Source organism: Myotis lucifugus, unplaced genomic scaffold (assembly GCF_000147115.1).
Source record: "Myotis lucifugus unplaced genomic scaffold, Myoluc2.0 scaffold_235, whole genome shotgun sequence".
In the NCBI taxonomy this organism is placed as follows: Eukaryota; Metazoa; Chordata; class Mammalia; order Chiroptera; family Vespertilionidae; genus Myotis; species Myotis lucifugus.
Genome location: NW_005871283.1, coordinates 471,244 through 487,129, shown reverse-complemented (window position 1 = coordinate 487,129; position 15,886 = coordinate 471,244).

The following is a 15,886-nucleotide window of genomic DNA, read 5'->3' as shown; positions in this document are numbered from 1 at the left end:
GGTGTGTGTGTGTGTGTGTGTGTGTGTGTGTGTGTGTCGTGTGTGTGTATTGGTGGGGGGGGAGTGGAGCTGCTGCGGGCTTTGTGATGGAAGCCCGATGGGCAGCACTTCCCTGTACCTAAGGCTCACTGCCCTCCAAGGTGCATGTGCAGTTTTAAGGACAAGACAGTGAAAGACGACTGAACAAAAGGCTGCCTCACAGAGTGTAGATGACGAGATAGTACTTAGTAGGAAAACTAAGCAAAGAGAACAAGGAAACTTAGCTCCTTAACCAGAGAACAGAGAAAAGGAAACAAAACCTGGGCGGGGCGGGGCAGGGCGGGGATCGAATGCAAAGGGGAAGGAGGGAGCATTGGGGGTTGCAGTAAATGTTCCAGAGCTTGATTGTGGTGGTGGTTTCATGTCTGTCTGTATTTGTAAAACTCATCAAACTATTCACTTAAAAAGTGCTGATTTTTATTGTATGCAAAGATACCTCAATAAGCAGGACTTTAAAAAGATTCTCCCCGTCACCCCTCACCGTCTCGGGTCTATGAACTGGGGGCGTTTCTGTTTGTTCCACAGCATCTGACCAGTGTTTGCAGCATCTGTGCCACGTGCCTCAGTGCCCAGCAGCCTGGCCGACCCTGAGAGCGAGGTCAGGAGGCTGAGAGGCCCTCCAGTGCGGCCTCAGCCCCTGTCCCCCAGTCAGGGGACTGCTCAGATTCCAGAGCTAGCTTTTATTTAACTAACGGATTAATGAATTAATTATGTATCTACTTATTTATTTACCTACCTACCTAGCTAGCTACCTACCTTTTTATTTACTTATTTCTGATTAATTCTCACCCCAGGGCATTTTTCCATTGATTTTTAGAGAGAGTGGAAAGGAGGGGAAGAGACAGAGAGAGAAACATCGATGTGAGAGAGACACATTGATTGGTTGCCTCCCCACCTGCCCCAACCAGGGCCAGGGATGGAGCCTGCCGCCGAGGTACGATGTGCCCTTGATCAGAATCGAACCCAGGACCCTTCAGTCCACGGGCCGACACTCTATCCACTGAGCCAAACTGGCTTGGGTCAGAGCTAGCAATTAAATTTTATCTGCAATTTTCTTTTCCATGAAAGAAAAATCTAGCAGTTTGACTATTGGGGGCAGCAGATGGTCCAATTTGAAGTAAAACACAGGCATTTGGGGATCATTTTTGACATTCTAATGGGAGCGCAGATCTGTGGAGCCCAGAGAAGGAAGGGCACAGAGAACTGTGAAGACGCAGCACTGTTTTAAGGAAATAGGACCCCCAGAGAGAGCCAGCTGTGCCATCTTTTGCACAGCAACCAACCGCTCTTTTAACCTGGGGGATGAGCAGGGATGTAAGAACTTTGGGTGGCAGCTCTTTTAAAAAAAAAGTTTCTCTTTAAAAGCTTACAAACCCTATTTTAAAAATATTATCTTTACTTATACGTTAATATACATTCACTAAATTTAAAACTATATTGAAATACAGTGACCATCGCTTTCGCTTCGCCCTGCCCCGCTTGCTCCACAGCCCTCCCCAGGGGTGGCCATGGTGTCCTTCCAGACGTTTCCGAGCATTTCCATGCTGTGGGCGAGCAGATGGAGACCCAGACTTGGTTTTATTGATGTGACTAGGACCATTCTGAAAGGAGAGCCTCTGTTTTGCCTTTTCCACTTAACATCACGCGTTGGGATGTGATGGGACCGCTCTTCCTCATTCTCTCCCACGGTGGGCATTATGCTGTAGCTTTCCTGTCCCACAGTTCCATCCCCTCGCTGACCCTCCCACACTGTCATCATTCAGACTGAGCCCACTTCCTCCCACCGGGGCTCCCCCGAGGGACCGCTCTAACCCAGCACTGCTCCCCTCAGAATTCCTTCGGCCAGACTGCCACCACGCCCCTGCAGGCACAGGCAGCTCTTCCACTCATTCCACACCACCCACTGGGGAGAAGAGGCCGTGGAACACCAGTCCTCAGGTGACTAGTCCAGGGCACTGCGGGGCTGCGGAGAGTCAGAGGGCAAGGCACGGGGAGAAGATGGGCTGCCCCTGCTGGGATCTAGAGGCTGGGCTTGAAGAGCTAGGCTAGTCTGTGTGTAGAGCATCAGGGTGTGGTTGTCAGATTGGTCCTAGAGGAGAAATCAGTTGGAATCCCCTGTGGAATTAGATGTAGATAATTGATTTCAGAGAGGAAGGAGAGGGAGAGAGAGAAACATCAATGATGAGAGAGGATCATTGATTGGCTGCCTCTTGCATGCACCCCACTGGGGATTGAGCCTGCAACCTGGGGCTTATGTCCTGACTGTGACTTCTGGTTCATAGGTTGATGCTCAATCACTGAGCCACCTTGGCTGGGCCCCTGTGGGCCTTTTAGTACACGGGTGAGTGCTCTGTGGCTAGGCATGGTATCAGGTGCTTTTCATTGAGATAGCTTTGTCCCTGGTTAAGAGCTAAGTCCCTGCAGTGTCCTTAGCTGTGTGTCCTAGTTCATGTTACTCTGTCTCTAGCAAGAGTAATCACTCATGTTTACGAAGCCCTTACCAGGTACCAGGCAATGCACGAACTGCTTTCTGTGCATTATCTCATTGCATCTTCTAAATTCTGAGACATGGGTCCTGCAATCATGCCCGTTTTAGAGCTCAGCAAAACTGAGGCTGAAACCCAGGCCCTTCTCATTTCATCCTCGTGAAGCCCTGGAGGAAGCGAGTGGTGTCTGTCCCTGTTTGTGTGTCATCAGTGTTCTGTAGGTTCCTCCTCCTGACTGGGGCGCATCAGGATTCTGTCCCCACTGGCGTCTCCTCAGTGAGCGATGACAGAGTAGCAGGGCAGTGCTGGTGGCTCTGCCCCTTGGCGCTCTGCCCAGGACTCAGCAGGATGGGAGCGCTGGGTAGAGGGAGTCCTGCCTTGGAGACAGGGCATCAGGTTTTTCTCTGGTCTCCTTTCAGTGGGCTGGTCAAGGTGTATTCCTAGATAGAAGCACCGTGACAATACCTGCAGGCAGGGTGTCCGAGGTGGCCACGTGGCATGGGCCGCCTGCATCAGAGGCATCTATAGAGCTTATCAAACATGCAGGTTCCTGAATCCCTGACTCACTGGATTCAAGTCCGAGCAGGAAAGACCTGAGAATATGCATTTAAACACCTTTCCAGACTCCAGCCCTATTTGAGAACCCTGCAAACTGCTGGCTCACAGGCTGACGTCTGTGCTGCAGTACTGGCTAAGACAGTTTTCTTGACATTTTTGCACTCATGGTCAACATTTTAAAATTAGGAGCAGCACAGGAAAACTAGCCTAAATGTACAAGACCCCACCGTCTTTGTATTTGGATTCAGAACCCGTTTTGGTGATAGCAAGACACTGGCCTAGCTTTTCAAGCCGAGCACTGTGTCCCAGCAGAGGCAGCCCATCTTCTCCCCGTGCCTCGCCCTCTGACTCTCCTCAGCCCGCAGTGCCCTGGACGAGTCACCCGGGGACTGCTGTTCCACGGCCTTTTCTTCCCCAGTGGGTGGTTGGGAGTGAGTGGAGGAGCTGCCTGTCAGGAACTTCCTGGTCCAGCTCGTTTCTGTGCCGTTCATGATGGCGCCGATCTTCAAGCAGCCCGGGAGGACAGGAGTAGGGAGATGCATTTTAAATGTCATGTCCCAGGCGGATTTGACGCACTTAGCACATTAAGACCCGCAGTCATCTGGAGAAAAGAGAGTGAATGTAGGTTTAATGGAGCCCCGGGTCAGATCAGCCTCTTGGGTTTGGCCTCCCTGAAAGTAGAGTCCTTTCCCAGCCCTGAGCCTCCACCACATACAAGCCAGGTCCTGTGGCCTCTCCCCACCCCCAGGGCAGCAGGCACCCAGGCCTCGGGCTGCTATCAGATTCCATCTCCTGTCACTTTCAGAACCAGTTCATTATTCCTTTATTATTCCCATTCTCCTGCTTATCATTATTAATAATCACTCTAGACAGGCCAGGGTGCTGACAGCTCCCCCCTTGTCCATTCTTTCTGTCTGTTTTAATCCTGCCTGCTTATCTGGCACTGACCTGAGCTTTTCCCTGTTTAATTAAGCAGTGCCGGTCAGCCCACTACGGCCCAGGTGGAGATGGGAGCGATCGGTTCTCCCGATAGGCAGAGGGGTGATGGGCCCTGCGGCCTGGACATTCCACCTCCCCCAGGGGCCCGAGGGCAAGGGCATGAGTCCCAGGAAGGGCCCCCTGGGGTCTGCAGGGCTGGGGAGTGGTTGATGACCATTACTCGCCTGAGAAGCAATGCTGCTCAAACCTTAGCGAGCCTGGTCACCCTGAGGGCCTGTTTGAAGTGCAGATGGGCCTGGCCCCCCCACCCCCCGGGGGGTTCTGCCTCGGGAGGTGGCCGTGAATCTGAATGCTCAGTGAGCTCCCGGTGGTGCTGATGCTGCGGTTGGAGGGACCACCCTTTGAGTAGCCCCGAGTTAGTGGCCAGCCTCAGCCTAGTGATGGACACAGGCCAGGCCCGAGCGTGCCTCGCTAAGGATGGATTGAAGAGGGAGAGACTGTGTGGTGGGGAAGGGGGGATTATGGCAGCTCCCAGATGTGAAGGGCTGAATAAGGGACTGGGCCACGGGGTGCTGGACTAAGAGGGAAGGCATGGACATGGATTCAACCTCTGGTCTCTGCAATGGGTCTCCGTGGCAATGAGGGAGAGGAAGCGTAAAAATACCTCCGTGGTTTGGAGCAACGGTCAGCATGGTGGTGCTTGACAGAAATAAGTCCAAATGGAACCCATGGGGTGGGGCGGGGTATGCTGAGGTCAAGACAAGCTGCATCACTTGCAGGGCCTGGTGAAAAGTGAAAATGCTGCGACTCTTGTTCAGAAATCATGAGGAGTTTCAGGACAGGGACACCAGAGCGCTAGACCACGTGGGGCTTTTCTCAAGCGCAGGGCTCTATGCGACGCGGGGTCATAGGCCCTGTTGCTGGAGATTCCGGCAATAGCGAGACTGCCGGATGGAACAGGCCATCACGTTGCCACCACGTTGCCGCCTGTCGATGACTCCGCACTCCCTTAGTTGATTGGCACATCTGTTGCCATAAGAGATGTGGATGGACCTCTCGTAGCTTAAGTTACCCTGCTCCAGGCATTACACAAAGCCCCTTCATATATTACTTGATTGCATCCTTACAATAAGCGTATGGAGTGTGTATTATTTCCCCCTTTTTTTACAGGTGGACAAACTGAGGTAGAGAGAGGCATGGTAACTTGCCTAGTGAGCGAGAGTCAGCTCATTAGACCCGAGCAGGTGTCCGGGGCTGGGAGGTGCTCAGCGCTAATGAGAGTTGGGGGTTGATGTGTGGGGCGCTGGGGACGGAGCACACGCGTGCCTGGGTGCTGCAGAAAAAGGCAGGATACCCAAGTGCCAGCCGAAGATGGAAGGATTCAGAGCAATTAAAATGTTTTGCCTGGGAGCTGTTTGGAGCCTTTTTTTTTTTTTTGAAGGGAGAGTTTTCTGACTTCAAGGTGTTAACAGGCTCTCTAAATGGTTTTGTTTTTTAATTGCAGCAAATGACTGTGGAGCCATTAGATTTTGCCTCTCTGTTGTTTCCGTCCTCCTCCTCCTATTTATTCTGTTTAATTCAGTCGGGTAGCTCCGGGGCAATGGAGATCAATACTCCTCTTTGATAGAAAAGAGTCAGGTTTGAAACCTAGAGATAAAACTGACACCATTTTGTATAAATTTAATTAAAAATGCACCTTTAGTGGCTTGTTACAGGCACAAAGCCGAGTGTCTATCTCTCTATCTCCCTCACTCTCCCCCTCTTTCTCTCTCTCTTCCTCTGTCCCTCTCTGCCTCTTCTCTCTCTCTCTCTCTCTCTCTCTCTCTCTCTCTCTCTCTCCTTTCTTCTTCTTCCTAACAGGGAGATCTCTAAATCTGCCTCACCAACAGTCTTGTTTCATGATGTTAAACTTGAAACTTCTGCGCTGAGGGAAGGGTAAGAAATTCTAAGCAGATCACTGTGGCCTTTTCCCAGAGTAGGCTGTGGGGAGAGGCTGAGGGATGCAGAAGCACCGAGATGGGCCCACTTCTCTTTTCAAAGTCCTTTTCCTTTTGGCCCCTCGGCCTGTAGGCTCGGGGGCTCCTCTGGACCGTGCTGCAGCCCCTAAGCCCCTCCCGATGTTTTTGACCTGCCATTGCAGCTGCCTGTGCCGCCTCATGGGTCCCTGTGGGTCCCCAGACAGTGGGAGGCGCAGGAGCCTGGAGCCCCTCTCTGGTAACCCCAGGGCTGCTGCACACATTTGTCTTGTGTTTTACAATCCACCCCTTCACCTCCTTCCCCGCCGGCTCGCCCCCTTTCACTCTGCTCAATCCCATTTGGCTTTCCTCATTTTTCACTTGAGTGGGTTTCCTATCCCCGACTGTGCTCTGGCCTCACTCAGCTCAACACCAATAAAACACACTCAACACAGGTAGAACAAGGTGCCCGGGCCGGCATGACAAATGACTCGCCAGCCCTCGCTAAGCGTGGCTGTAAATCGTCTTCCCGATGCCTGGGCCTGGATCTATTCTCTGCGGTCCCTCAGGGGGGACCAGGCGGCCAGCAGCCCAGCATTTGGCCAGCCCCCAGGCTTCTCCTGGGATCACTAGTCTCCTGGAGGGAGAGAGGTGGCCGGGTGGGAGGGGTGGGACTACTGAAATGTTTACACCTGTGGCTTTAGTTAGAGCGGCTCAGACTTCCGAATGTATTGGGCCGTAACTCCAACAGCTAGATTTACTACACATGCACTGTGTGCCAGGCATCATGCTAAGGTTTTACATTAAAGTTTTTTAATCTTCACAACAACCCTACAAGGCACAGTTTACATGACCCTCCATTTCGCAGATGAAGACCCTGGTGGAGGCCTAGCAAGGTCATGAAACCTGCCAAGGTCATCTGGCTAGTAATTGGTTAGCCAGGGTTAGGGCAGACCTCTTGGACTCTAAAATCTGGGCTTTTCATCACCACACCCTGTGTGCATGGCAACAGGCCGGGCACACTGGGAAGCAAGATGTAATCTTTATTCTCCTGTGTTTATGGTTTTGTGCTGTGGGACCAGGGGCATTAGAGGAAGCTCATAGCCAAGTTCACACTGGTTTCCTTCTCTGTTCCATGAGGCTCCTCCTGCTGTGTGCACGGGGAGGGTCGTGGCTCCTTCTCCCAGTGGCTTCTGCCTTGCCCAGCCCACAACAGTGAGGGTGCCTCCACCATGCAGAAGCAGAGGGGGAAGGTGAGGGGGCTTCGCTAGCGCACGCTGGTGCCCGGGGAGCTCCTGGAGAACCCAGGGCTTGTGATCTATAAGCCATCCTGTGGCATCAGGCAGTGTGGTGAGGCGGCGTGTGCGAGCGGCTTCTGCTTTGCGTGCCTTTCATGGCCACGGATGGAAATTCAGACCCCAGAGGCAGATATCCCGAGTTTGAGCCACCGGACCCTCCTCGCTCTGCAGCCTTCCTCTCTGGCGATGACAAACACGGCCGCTTTGTGTCTAAAATGGCCGAGATAATTGAAACGGAATTTGGAATCAGGGCCCTGCAGGCAGCACTTGTTGAAAGAAGAAATAAAGATCGTGTGGGTCACATCTTTTGTCATTTGCGTTTAATAATTGTACCAGGAGGTGTGCACAAAGGGAGAGGCAACATGCAAGCCAGCCCGGCTGCCGGTGCCCTCCCTGGGTCTGCTGGGGAGGAGTGGGCTGAGGTGGGAGGGCGCTGGAGGGAGGCACACGACTTGGGGAAAGTTCTCTCCACAGGGCGGGGGCAAAGGAGAGGGCTCGGCTTGGGCAGGCCTGAGTGTCTGAGAGGCAGGCTGTGTTGGCCTGCTGGGTGCCCTCACCTCCTGTCCTCTGCACATCCTCCACTCACCCCTATGCCCCCACCTTGTGAGTGAGGTAGCTGGAGCCCAGGAGACCCAGGCAGTGACTCGAACAGGCTGCATTTGGACTCTCTGGGTCAAAAGCTTGGGACACTGCCATTACTCGGTACTGCCAGCTGCAGGAGCTGGGACCCAGGGTGCCGCCCAGCAGAGGGCAGGTGCCACCTCCAGGCCGTGGGTCTGTGGGCTTTCAAAGTGTCCTCCGGAGCCCTGCAACCTGTGGGTCCTTAGAATCACACATAATCACATTTGGGTCTTTGAGGAATGTACCACTTTTACACCGATATGGCCCCCTCTCCCACCAACCCCATACACTACTCATACATGCTCTCCCCCCCCACCACCAACTTCCAAAACCACTTCCCCTTCCCCCCGCCATGCGGCTGCCCCTTCCTGTCTGCATGAACCTATGGACTTGGGATCTCAAGGGCTCCCCCAGTGCCCACATCATCCGAGGGGTGTGGGAGGCTGTGAGGAGCTCAGGCTCTTGGAGGTGGAGAGACGGTGCTATGAGCTGAACTGTGCCCCCCAAATCCATATGTTAGAATCCAAACCCCCGGTACCTCAGAATGTGACTGTATTTGGAGATGGGGCCTTTGGAGAGGCGATTCAGGTAAAATGAGGTCATAGGGGTGGAGCCTAATCCAATATGACTGGTGTCCTTGTAAGAAGAGGGAGAGACACTGGGGATGCTCCTGCTCAGAGGAAAGACTTTGTGAGGACACAGCGTGAGGCAGCCATGCACTGGCCAGGGAGGGAGGCCATAGGAGAAACCAAACCCACCAACCCCTTGACCTTGGACTTCCAGCCTCCACACTGTGAGGAAATAGCTTTCTGTTGTTTAAGCCAGCGGTCGCCAACCTTTCGGACCTCACGGACCACCATGGTCTGCGGACCACCAGTTGCCGACCGCTGGTTTAAGCCATTAGTCTGTGGGATTGTGGTAGGGCAGCTCTAGCAACCTCACTTAGTGATTGGTGTGTTGCCGGGGGGCGCTTGCCTGGGATGTTCCTTGCCCTGGTCCCCTCCCTGCTGTACCCAGACATGCATAATGTGGGCCTGAAAGTACCAGAGAACTCGAGCTGCTTTCCTCTCCAGGTGGAGCCAGAATCTAGACGACCCATGGCTCACAGAGGGGGCTTTGCATGCCGGTCTTTGCCCCTGGTGCTTTCTCCAAGGTTCCGTGCTGCCCACCTCCAGGTCTCGGGGATGGGACGCTTGCTCTTCTCTTCAGTCACTTCCTTCTGCTCTAAGCCTCTTCCCCCTTTGCCATTGTCAGAAAATGCATACTGTGTTACTGACATAGGGGAGTCTCAGTCCTTGCAGAAGCCAGCGTCCAAGTACAGACTAGAAAAGAAGGCGAGAATGAAGAGCTTCTCAGGTCTGAGTGTCAGGTGGGAGCCTGGAGAACTCCTCCCCTGCCCGAGGGCTCTGCATGGGTGGAGTGGGGGTGTGGTGGGGACAGGGCTGATCATCACCATCATCACTACCACCATCATCATTATCTCAGGGCCAGACCCTCGCCACAGGGTCCCAGGAGGCTGGTGGAGCGCACGCTGGCCCCAGGCTCGCCACAGTTGCATAGTTGGGGGTCTCACAGGAGCAGGTGCTGGGGAGCAGAGGTGACCCGGGTGGGGGACAAAGGAAGGCAGCAGCGGCAAAGAATGAAAAGGGGTCCTGGACTTTTCAGCTTGGAAGGGCTTGGTGGTGCAGAACCATGGGCCGCTAACATTCCTGAGGACTGCCTCTCTGCCAGCTCATGTGCTCTCGAATCTTCTCGTTTTAGTCCCTCCAGGCTGGGGGGTAGATGGTAGTGTCTCCATTGTACCTGGGAGGTGTGGGGTTCAGAGGTCCGGACTGGCTCATGATTGCACAGCTGTACCCAAATCCAGGGCTTCTGGACTCCCAATCCTGGCTTCTCCTAGAGCAGGATTGGCAATCTGCCCCCAACCACCCATTTTCATGTGATCTGTGAGCTCAGAAAGGTTTTTACATCTTTAAATGGTTGGGGGTGGGGGGAATCAAAAGAAAAAGCATATTTTGTGACAAGTGGAAAATTATAGGAAACTCAAATGTCAGTGTCCATACATATAGTTTTATTAAAACACACCCCTCTGTTTACATAGTCTGTGGCTTCTTTCTCGATACAACAGCAGATTGTGTAGCTGTGACTGAGACTTAAGGTCCTCAAAGCCTCAAATGCTTACTTTCCGGGCCTTAACAGAAAATGTCTGCCAATGACATCTACTTTAGAGTCGTATCACTTGAGAGATGGAAGAGATCTTAAGAAACATCTAGCTGCAAACTCTCACTCCATCCACCCATTTTCCAGATGAGCAGAAGGAGGCCCATTGTATCTACACAGGCAATTCCACGGCTCTCCTGGGGCCCCAGTGCCCTGCTCTCAGGAGGCGGGCTCACAGCAGCCCGCACCAGGGCCGGAGAGAAGGCCTCTGGGCCCCACATCTTTGCTCCATTGTTGTCGGTGCCTGAGGTTTCTATGGGGCTCCTGTGGCACTAGGTTAGCTGTGTCTTCAGACTCGGGGCTTGGAGCCTACAGGAGACACCACCCCTGGGACCCAGAGGTGCCCGTCACCTGGCCGATGGGGAGGGATGAAACTTGGGATGCACCATTCGGCATTAGTGTTGTGGTTCATGCAGGTTCAAGTCCTGGTTCTGTAACTGGTGACTTTGGCGAGTTACTTCAACCTTTTGTGCCTCAGTTTCCTCACGTAGAAAACAATTGCGTTTACCCCATGGGATTGATCGTGTGAGGGTTAAATGAGTCAATACATATAAAGTGGTACATGGTGTGTGTTGTGTGAATACTGATGATGGTGGTGGTGGTGGTGGTGGTGGTGGTAGTGATGATGGTGATTATCAGCCCTGTTGTAGCCAGCTCATTATTCTAGCCCTACTGGGCAGAAGCAGAGATTTCTACTGGGGCCTTTCCCCACAGGGGCCTCTTTCCCTATGGTCTTCACAGGACCATCAGCTGCAATGACAAACAAGCCCCTGCTTTAAGGCTATAGCTTGAGATTTCCTGCTGAATTTCCCGCGGTGTCTGTGTCTGGCCTTGGAGGTTGGGCAAAACAGGTTCAATGCCACAGACAGGGCTCTCTGTCTAGGGGTCTGGGTTCTATGAAACATATGGGCAAGCTGGCCATTGAGATGAGTGGTTTGTCAACACGCTTGAGTCCTATGATGGTAACGTGGGGACAAACAAGCTGCAAAAGAAGAGAAACGATGTGGTGGCCATTTACATAGAAATGTAAAACACCCAAGACCACAGTGCATTTTAGGTCTAAGGAAATGTGCAGGGGTGATAAACACTGAATTCAGGACTGGTTCCCTTGGAGGAGGAAGTGCACGTGGAGAGGTGCCTGGGGGCCTTCCCTTGAATGTGGGAAACTACGTGTGCAATTTCTTAAGCTGGAGGGTGAATGTATAAGAGTTTTACATGTGTATTATTCTTGATACCTTTTCGGGTCTTAAGTATTTTATTTTATATATATAATGTAGGCAAGGCTAATTTTGCAAAACCCAATAGAATTTTGGCGGCCTTAAGATTTTACCACGAAGCCCCTGGATGGGTCAGCAGGGATGAGTGCATTCCCATGGACAGTGTGCCCTTGCGGTGAGCGGGCATGCACCTGGCACTCTGCTCCCTGCATCCGGGCCCACTGGTGCCCTTGCCCACACACATCTCCTGCCCCCTCTGCCTGTGCCTAGCAGGCCTTCCCCATCTGCTGGCTGTGTTGTTCTTGCCCAGCCATGTGTCCTCTCTGGGCTGTGGAGCTGGCGGAGGCTCTGGCCCACATCCCCAGTGAGGCAGAGGGGCTTTGGAACATGTGTTTCTGGGAGGCAGACACCAGCTGGCTGGGGAGACATTTGCATATTCATCTGAGCCCCCTGAGCCTAGCCAGGATGGTGAGGAGGAGGCTGCTGCGGGGCAGAGGGGGAGGGAAGGCTCTGGTCAGCTAGGGGTCAGGCGGAACAGATTTCAGATTGAAGAGACAGATGGTTAAAGCAGAAAAAGAGGGGGGTGGGAGCAAATCCCGACTCCTCCACGAAGGGAGCCATTCAAGAGCCCTGCAGTCTCTTATCTCTTCACGGGGCTTTGTGGTTTTCAAGCATTCTCTTGTCTCTCATTGGATTCCTCACTGTAGTCCTGCAGAGTATATATTAACACCATCCCCATTTTACAGATGAGGAAACTGAGGCTCGGCCAAGTTAGACCCCTTGTTTAGGATCACAGGGCTAGTGCATGGAGGAATATTTGGATTCAGGCCTACTTCTCTTTTCACTGCACCTCAAAGCCAACTAAACTTGCCGTCTCTACTTGCTCATCTCACATTCTCCTCTGAGCACACTCCAGTGAGGTTTCTGAGCCTCTGTCCTACTGAAGCTCTTCTTTTCTAGGTCACCAGGGACTCCCCACTGCTTTGATGTCAACTCCAATGTCACTTCTCTGTGGCCACCGTACTTGGCCTCTCCACGGCATTCGACACAGGTGACCACTGACCTCTCCCTCCTTCTTGAGGCAGCCTCCCCCTTGGTTGCCATGACAACGCAGGCTCTGGTTTCCCTCCCTCCTCCCGGCTGCTCCTTCTCTGCAGGCTCTGCTCCATCTCTGAGTGCTGGATGCCCAGGGCTTAGACCTCGGCCCTCTCTCCTTTCTCTTCTCTCTGTGCATCCACCTGAGCCACCTGTTCAGTCCTGGCACTTCAAATAGCATCTGTTCTCAGGCTGCCTTGCACAGTGTAAGAGCACAGGCTGCCTAGATGTGGATCTCAACGCAGCCAAATCTTTTTATGACCTTGGGCAACCTTTTTATGTGTCATTCTTGCCACCTGTGAAATGGAAACAGCAAAGCCCTTACTCTGTAGCAGGGGTGGGGAATGTCCCGCCCTCGGGCTGTATAAGGCCCTAGAAATCATTTGGTCTGGCCCTGCCGAGGCATTAGAGGTGAGTTAATTAAATGTCTGACCAGATACAGCAGGTCAGTTGTTAAGTTGATAATTTTGTATGGCCTGAGAATGATGTTATAAGTATCCAAATGGCCCTTGCCAGAAAAAAGGTTCCCGCTCCTAGACTGTTGAACCTCAGAGGGAAGGCAGGGGAGGGTGGGTGAAAAGAGATCAACCAATGAACTTGTATGCATATAATGCATGACCATGGACACAGACAATGGGGTGGTGAGGGCCTGGGGGTTTGCTGGGGAGGAGGACGGGAGTGGGCTGGAAGAGGTTAATGGGGGAAAAAGAGAACCTATGTAATACTTTCAACAATAAGATTTTTTAAAAAAAGGTTCCCACCCCAATCTATAGGGTAGTTGTGGAATTAGGTGAATTGTAAAGGGCTTAGAACATTGGCTGGCACGTAATAAGTGCTCGATATACAGGAATGTGCAAAATGAGTTTACTGTGCCATTCTGACATCCTTGAGTTAATAGCTAGGTTTACAGTTGTTCATATGGAAAAGACACGCAGGTTATGATTATTACAATAGCTCTTTTCATTAAGCGACTATGTATTGATTAGATAATATAGACTTTTTATTGTTGAAAGCTTGGGACAGCTGAATCAACAAAAATAAGAAATCATACTATCTCAGCTTTTTCTAAAGTGATTGATTCCAATCCTTTTTCCTAGTTTGTAGGAACACGTAGTATATAATTGTGTTATGTTCATGGATTTTTCCAAGTTTTTTCTTGATTATAACAAGTCTATTTCACATACAATTTTCCAGCGTCTGACAAGTGATGTGGATCGGAGAGACCGTTGACGGGAGGGGAGCAGGATGAGAGGATGTAGACAAGGCGCCATGTGAGGAATGGTCGAAGCAGCCGGGACAGGAGTTTGCAGTAGGTGTGTTCAAAAGTGTCCTAAGAAGGTCCCATGGATTTAACTTGTGGGACTTTAGGAAGAAAGTTAGAATCCATGATTCAAAGTTCAGTGGAGGCGCATGACAGTGTAGTATAAAGAGGAGCTTTCTGTGACAAATGGGTGCCCCAGATCGGACGGGGAAGTGCTGACGGAGCAGAGTCACCACCAGTGGAGGCCTCCCCACCCCAACCCCCCACACACAGCTGGTGTTGTAGGGAAGACGGACCTCTTAAATCTGTGTCCTGGACCCTGGAGGGTCTTTTTAACTGTCAAGTTCTTCCGTTGGGCAGATGGCAATATAAATGAACAGGACACCCAAATCTAGGGGCGCATCGGATGTCTGCCTATTCCTCTTCCCCAGATCCCGAGGTGGGAGTCTGCAAGCTTCTCTACAAGAGCAAAAAGAGGAGGCCTGGTAGGGCTGGGGAGGCCCATCGCTTGTGCTGGCCAAGCCAGCTCCTGCACATGCATGGATCCTGCACACACAGACCCTGCACACACACACACACAGACTCTGCACATGCATGGACCCTCTGCACACAGATCCTGCACGCACACCCAGACCCTGTACATGCATGGACCCTGTGCACATGATCCTACACACACACACACACACACACACACACACACACACTGCACACGCATGGACCCTTTGCACATAGATCCTGCACACACACAAACTCTGCACGCACATGGACCCTGTGTACACAGACTCTATACATGCATGGACCCTGTGCACACACGGACTCTGCACACATGGGGTTTCCTGCTCACATGTCCTGAGCTGGGCCTGCCTCCTATACCATGAACCCCAAGCAGAACCCCTGAGGGCCGGCCATGTCCCAGGAGCTCACCAGTTTCCTGAGAAGTGCTGGTTCGCTGACGAGGCCCAGGCAGAGGAAGTGTGAGGCATGCTGGGAAGTGGTGGACTTTGGATTTGGCCAATCTTGACTTAAATCCAGGCTCTGGCCCTTTCCATCCCTGAATGTGCCTCCACATCTTCATTTCTAAAATGGAGAGACCAATACCTACCTCAGCGTCTCATGTGAAACACATGGAAATGTTGGAAAGCCCAGAAGGGGAAACTGAGGCTGGGAGGGTGTCAGTCGATGAGAGGCTGAGCCTGGACTCTGATCAGGGCCTCTGGTCCTTGCTAACACCCTGTGGTGCTCCAGGCTGTTTCCCACACTCGGAGATCAGCCTGTGCTCCGGGTTCAGGTCCACCGGTTGCCTTGAAGCTCCTCGTGTCCCATGCGGCCTTGCCCGCCTTTGCCTGCTTTGGGTTTCAGAAGCAGGGCCTGGTGGCAGCCAGCTGGGCAGCCGCACTCTCTGCAGGGCATCCATCACTAGGGGTCACTCTTCCTCTGTGTGTGGAGTCTGGAGGGCAGAAATGAGGCTGCTGAGCGGGTGCTGGCACCCCAGATGTCCCTTCCCCCCAAGGGCATTGTCAGGCCTACCCTGCCAGGAGTGAGAGTGGCACCCCTTCCCAACACCTCTGGGGCCTAAGAGGGGGTGAACTATTCCCCTCCTACGAACTACCCCCCATCTCCAGAGTCTGAGCTTGCCCAGCCAGGGCAACCTGGCTGACCGGGGGTTCTGCTTCCGGTTCAGCAGCTCAGGGTTCACTTCTGATTCCCCCTGAGCCAGCTGCAGTGGGGACCGGCCTCGGGGAGGGACTTGTATGGCAGGAGGCCCTAATTTCCTCCTGCTAGTTCCTGAGCCTTGCTCATCAGAACTTGTACTGGAGCGTACTTTTCTCTCACGGTGGCCTCACTCAGCACTCTCTCTTGTCAGACCACACTGGGTACTCCCTCCTGTGCCCGCCAAGCCCTTTCCTGCCACAGGGCCTTTGCATGTCCCTCGGCCTGAGTGCACTGCCTTAGATCTTCACATGCACGTTAGTCTGAGCTCACATGCCACCTCCTCAGGGAGGTATTTTCTGACCTTCTCATTTAAATTAGCCACCTCCCAGCTTTGACTGGTTGCCCTTTATCTTATCCTCCCGGTTATCTCCTTCATGGCACCACCACATCTCTAACTGCCTCCTTGGTTTACTTGGTTATTGCCCCCCTGCCCCGTCTAAGGCTTTGTGAGCACAGGGACTCTGCCTGTCTTGCCCTCTCTTGT